The following is a 6000-nucleotide window of genomic DNA, read 5'->3' as shown; positions in this document are numbered from 1 at the left end:
TCCTCACATCACTCGGCCCTCGGGCTCTGTTTTTCTCTCAAAACCCTTTCTCACTTTTCTCTCCACATACACCTCTCTATTCTTTAATCTCTCATTTTTCATCCCTCTCTAGATATGGTTGATGGACAAGTTAAAAGTGGTGGACTCATGCCCAGCATATTCAGCACGCGGCTATTTCTTCTGACAATGACTAGTTGGCGCCCCAGATGAGGGATGGTGGTGTGAATGGATGTGTAGTCTGTCCGCTGTCAACATTGCTTGGCGCTGCCCCTGGCTTAATCTGCCGGCGATGAGTTACAGCATGTCTCGCCAGCCGGGGATTCAGTTGATCGGCCTGACACATTGTGTCTTTTACTTCCCATTTCGATTCCGGCACCAATTTGGGCATGATCAGATTTGTCCAAAATTGGGGATAGAGTACCCTACTGCATTTCCAGTCCGAGGCGCACAGCTAGCTCGGTATGCCACAGCATGGAGGACGAGAGAGCTTCTGGCCCCTCTCCCACTTTCAGTTGTATCCTTTCTAATGAGTGCATAGCTTGGCTTGATGATGAGGCACAGGCTGGGCCTACTTTGGCATCAGAGGCTTCCATAAGCTCTGGGAGGGGATGCAGGAACACCTGACTATGCCCCGAATTTATTTGCTTTAATCAGTATTTTCAAGTTTTCTTTATGAATGTAATAAAAAGAAACTTCAATTTGTATTCAAGAGTAGGAGAACTCTGTATTGAAATCATTGTAATTGAAGGTTGTGGGTACTAAAAATTTTCCGTTTGGTCCAAAAATGGTCTAAGTCGTAAAAAGATTAATTTGAGCAAAATCAACTTTTATTAAAACTTTTCAAAACTATTTTCGATATGGATCACAACTGGACACGCCCGAGATCTATCACTGAGATGTATAACCCCAGATCCAAACAACTGGAAAGTTGCCCCTAGTCTGAACAGCACTGCACTGGAGATCACAACCGAGCTCTTGAATGCAGAATAGACAAAGATGACCAACATGATCACATGGACAAAGTTGATTTGGAAGTGTTTATGGCTGGACTTTAGAATGAAGTTGCCTACGTATCCCAAAGATGGGAATCAAGCCTTACGTAGTTCGATTCAAGTTCACTCATGTATTAACACTCTCCTTTTGCGCTCTAACTTTTGCCAAGGCCGCCTTTTTTGGGTTTTCAACCTTGCGAGCTCAGTTTTTATTATTTCAAATTTTCTGTGCTCTAACTTTTGCCTAGGTCGCCCTTTCGGGTTTTCGGCCTAGCGAGCCACTCAGGGATAATATTTCTTCAACTTGTCTATATTGATCGACTGGGAGAACTCTAGGCCATCTAGGTCCATCAAAACGATAGCTCCACCCGACTAGATAGACTTGATGATGTAGGGACCAGTCCAATTGGGTCTAAACTTGCCCCTAGGGTCGTGGATAGGAGCTCGGTTGTCTTTAAGTACCAAATCCCCCTCTTTCAAATTCCTGGACTTAACGTTCTTGTTGAAAGCCCTGGCAATTCTTCGTTGATAACCCTGGACATGATATAGTGTTTTCAGCCTTCTTTCGTCAAACAGCATGAGTTCTTCGAACCTGCTCTGCTGCCAATCTGCCTCGGCTATCTAACACTCAGCCAACACCCGTAATGATGGAACCTCAACTTCGATAGGCAGAGCAGCCTCCATCCTATAAACCAAGGAATACAGAGTTACCGCAGTAGAAGTTCGAATTGAAGTCCGGTAGCCCCAAAGAGCAAATGGCAGTTTATCTAGCCAGTCCCTGTAGGTTTCCACCATCTTCTGCAGAATGTGCTTGATGTTCTTGTTGGCGGCCTCAACAGCTTTGTTGGTTTACGGCCAGTATGTAGATGACTTATGAAAAGCCACGTTGTATTTTTCCAACAAGTCGATTACCTCCTCCTTGAAGTGGGAGCCATTATCTGAAATAATCTCATTCGGGACCCCGTAGCAACAGATAATGTTGTTTCTGATAAACTTAGCAACATGCGATGCCTTCAACACAGTGTAAGATTGGGCCTTGACCCACTTCGGGAAGTAGTCTATTACTGCCAAAATGTACTCATGCCCGTTGGACCCCTTCGGAGTGACAACCCCAATCACATCAATCCCCCAAACTAAAAACGATCATGGCGAAGTCATGTTGTACAGCTTCGACGGTGGAATGTTCATGCGGTTTAAATGGATCTGACATTTGTGGCATCGCCGAACAAAGCCAATACAATCCTCCTCCATGGTTGACCAGTAATAACCTTCTTTAAGGATCTTCCGGGCTAACATCACCCCGCTCATGTGGGCTCCGCACTCTCCTCCGTGGATGGCCTCCACCAGACGCTTGGATTCTTCAGCATCAATGCATGGCTTATGCATCCCGAGATGACCCATATTGTACAGTTTACCCCCGTAGACGATGAACTGAGCAGCCATTTTTCGAATTGCCCTCTTGTCTTTGGCATTTGCCTCTGGTGGATACGCCTCATTTTCTAAGAAGTTTTAGACGTCGTAATACCAGGGGTTTTGATCTTATACCTCATCTATGGTAGCAATCAGCTTGTAGGCCGGCACGAATTTCTGTTCAATGATGATCGGACACATCTGGACTCCAAAAGGGATGTCTATCATAGAAGATAAAGTTGCTAATGAATCAGCGAACCTGTTGTTCTCTCTTAACAGATGAGCGAAGTTCAGTTTTTCAAACCGAGGAATCAGAACGTCCAAGGTCTGGTGATAGATTCTTATCTTTTCTTCTTTAACTTTGCAATCTCTTTTAGCTTGAGATACAACAAGGTTCGAGTCCCCGATGACATCCAACCGTTTTGCCCCTAGTTCCAAGGCGGCTTCTAGTCTAGCAATACATGCCTCGTATTCTACTTCATTGTTCGACACTTTGAACTGGAGTTTGAACGCAAAAGGCATACGGGAATTGTCGGGCGCTATCAGCAACACCTCTATCCCATACCCATACTGGTTTGACACTCTGCCAAAGTACATAGTCCAAGTTTCTTCTTCAACATGCAGAATGGCCTTGTCTGGGAATAGATATTCTACTGCTTCATCCCTTCAACTGGGTGGTCAGCTAGGAATTTTGCTACCGCTCTCCCTTTCACTAACTTTCGCGTCATGTATTTCAGATCAAATTCAGAAAGCAGAAGCAACCAACGAGCTAGCCTACCCGTAAATGTCGATTTCTCGAAGAGATATTTGATGGGATCTAATCTTGAAACCAGTATTACAGAGTGAGCTAACAAGTAGTGCCTCAACTTCCTGGTAGCCCATACCAAGGCTAGACAAGCCTTTTCCAATGGCGTGTAGCGGGTCTCGTATTCCAGCATTTTCTTGCTCAGGTAGTAAATAGCCTTCTCCACTTTGTCCTCAGACTCCTGTGCAAGCATGCAACCCATTATCGTTTCGGTCACTGACAGGTACAGAATCAACGGTTTCACCAGCTCAGGCGGTGACAACACAGGCGGGTTCTGTAGATATTGCTTGATCTGCTCGAAAATGACTTGGCATCTGTCGTCCCATTGGAACTTCTTTCCTTTCTTCAGGAGACCAAACAATGGTTCACAAGTCAAGGTTAATTTTGCAATAAACCGTCTTATGAATTGCACTTTACCCAGAAAGCCTTGCACCTCCTTTTCAGTCCTCAGTGGTGGCATTTCTAAGATGACCTTGATTTTAGAAGGATCGACATCGATACCCCTTTGTGTGATCAAGAACCCCAGCATTTTCCCTGCTGTAACACGAAGCCGCAACCGATACTCTCTGATCCGTTGGAAGAATTTCTGCAAGGCAGTGTAGTGGCCCTCTATTTCCTTAGACTTGACAATAATGTCGTCCATGTACACCTCAACCTCTTTATGGATCATATCGTGCAAAATCGTGGTCGCAGCCCGTTGATATGTAGCCCCAGCGTTCTTCAAGTCGAACGCAATCACCCTGTAACAATAGGTTCCCCACGGGGTGGTGAAAGCAGTCTTCTCCCTGTCTTCGGGAGCCATCAAAATCTGATTGTAACATGAAAACCCATCCATGAACGAGAGCAGGGCATGCCTAGCAGTGAAGTCCACTAATTCGTCGATATGCGGTAGAGGAAAGTCGTCCTTCGGACTGGTTTTGTTCAAATCCCTAAAGTTCACACATACCCGAATTCTGCCATCTTTCCTCAGCACCGGAACTATATTGGCCAACCAAGTTGGATACTCAGATACTAACAGGAACCCTGTGTCGATCTACTTGGTGACCTCTTGTTTGATTTTCAGAGCCCAGTTCGGACAGATCCTTCAGAGCTTCTGCTTAACAGGTCGGGCCTCTGGGTCAAGAGGGATCCAGTGCTGTACAATCTCAGGATCGATTCCAAGCATGTCTTCATAGGACCACACGAAAACATCTTTGAAATCTTTTAATAAAGCGACTAAGCGCTCGCGTTCCTCAGAAGACAACGTGGACCCGATCTGGACCAGCCGCGGATCCTTCTCAGTACCAACGTTAATTAAGGTGATTTCATCAACCAAAGGTTTTACAAACCTCTCCTGCTCTTTGATCAAGCAAATATTTCAAAACCGGAGGAATTTCTTCCTTGCCGTTTTCATCAAAATTTTGAAAGTCTTGATTAATGCAATAAATTAAAGGCACAAAAAAGTACTCGGAAGCCATAGCCGTACCATTCTCATTAATAACATCCAGTCTGCCTAATTCCTCTGTTACAACAGACTCAAAGGAAAAAGAAAAAGACGACCTAGACAAGACAGTGGCATCCGGGTTATCACCCCCAGGAATACCAGACTCAAACTTAGAAGAGCTGGAATCTGATTCCGACTCCACAAACTTAGTGGAATTAGATTCCGGCTCATTACCTGATCCGAAACCGCTCGATAAAAAGCCCTCCTCGTATTGCCAGACGAGGGAGGGTTCAATGGATGCATCGAGAATGCCTGAAGATCGGTGCACAGCCGCTTCATCTCCGATCATGGAAACTGAGAAGTTATCCCCCAAGCACTCCGGTAAGATTTAAGGATCTGAGAAGGGACAAGCCAGCGGTACCTCTTTCTCCATGTCTGTGCTCTCAGATTCTTCTTCCTTACACTGCTCAGCCTCAGCTGGTGGGTCTGTCTGCTCTTCGGCAACTTCATCCCCAAACAATTGAAGATCAAAAAAGATTTCGAAGCCGAGCAAGCACCGCTTCTTTGAATTCATCCAGGGCTCCGAAAAACCGCAGAACAGGAAATCTTCCCCCTCCCGGACAAAGCGTCCGTTCAGGGTCCCCTGGATAGGTCGGTGCACCAACTCACAATGCTTTCTGGCTTGCTTTGCCCTAGCTCTTCCAGCCATCTCTCTTCCTTTCCTCGCCCAATCTTCTTTGGTAGGTAGATAACCTAAGCCAAAGGTATATGGGTTATGCGGCACTTCGGCCAATGCTGCGGCACCCTTTCGACCACTTCGCCCTAATCCCATCCCGGGGATGTGTTAAAGCTTGTTCATAAGGTAGACAGACTGTGCACTGACGTATAGCCCCTCATCAACAGCTAGTATATCTTGTACAACCCGGGCCTCAGCTAGGGTGAATCCTGACAAAAATACATCCTCCGCGCCATGCTCAATCTCTAGAACTGATGTAGAAACCTCTGGCGGCAGATGTATCGAAGAATTTCCAAAAACAATCGCTACCCCCTTCCCGTGGGGGTACTTCAGCATTTGGTGTAAGATGGAAGAGACAGCCTTCACTTGGTGCAGCCACGGCCGCCTAAGGAGCAAATTGAAGGTGGTTGGAACGTCTAAGACATGGAACTCAATGTCCTGTTGCCCCGGACAAACCTGAGTCCTAATTTGTACAGTCCGCATCACCTCTCGACTGGTATCATCGTAGGCCCGTATTACCTAGGCCGTAGGCACAAAATCTGCGGGCTTCAACCCGATAGCATACGCCGTTCTTGACGAACATACATTGATTGCGGACCCTGTGTCAACCAGGACCACCGGTACCCATTTCTCT

The sequence above is a fragment of the Camellia sinensis genome, chromosome 15 (assembly GCF_055761805.1).
Source record: "Camellia sinensis isolate YWXY chromosome 15, ASM5576180v1, whole genome shotgun sequence".
NCBI lineage: Eukaryota > Viridiplantae > Streptophyta > Magnoliopsida > Ericales > Theaceae > Camellia > Camellia sinensis.
The sequence above is the reverse complement of the archived record's forward strand: the minus strand, read 5'-3'. Positions refer to the sequence as shown.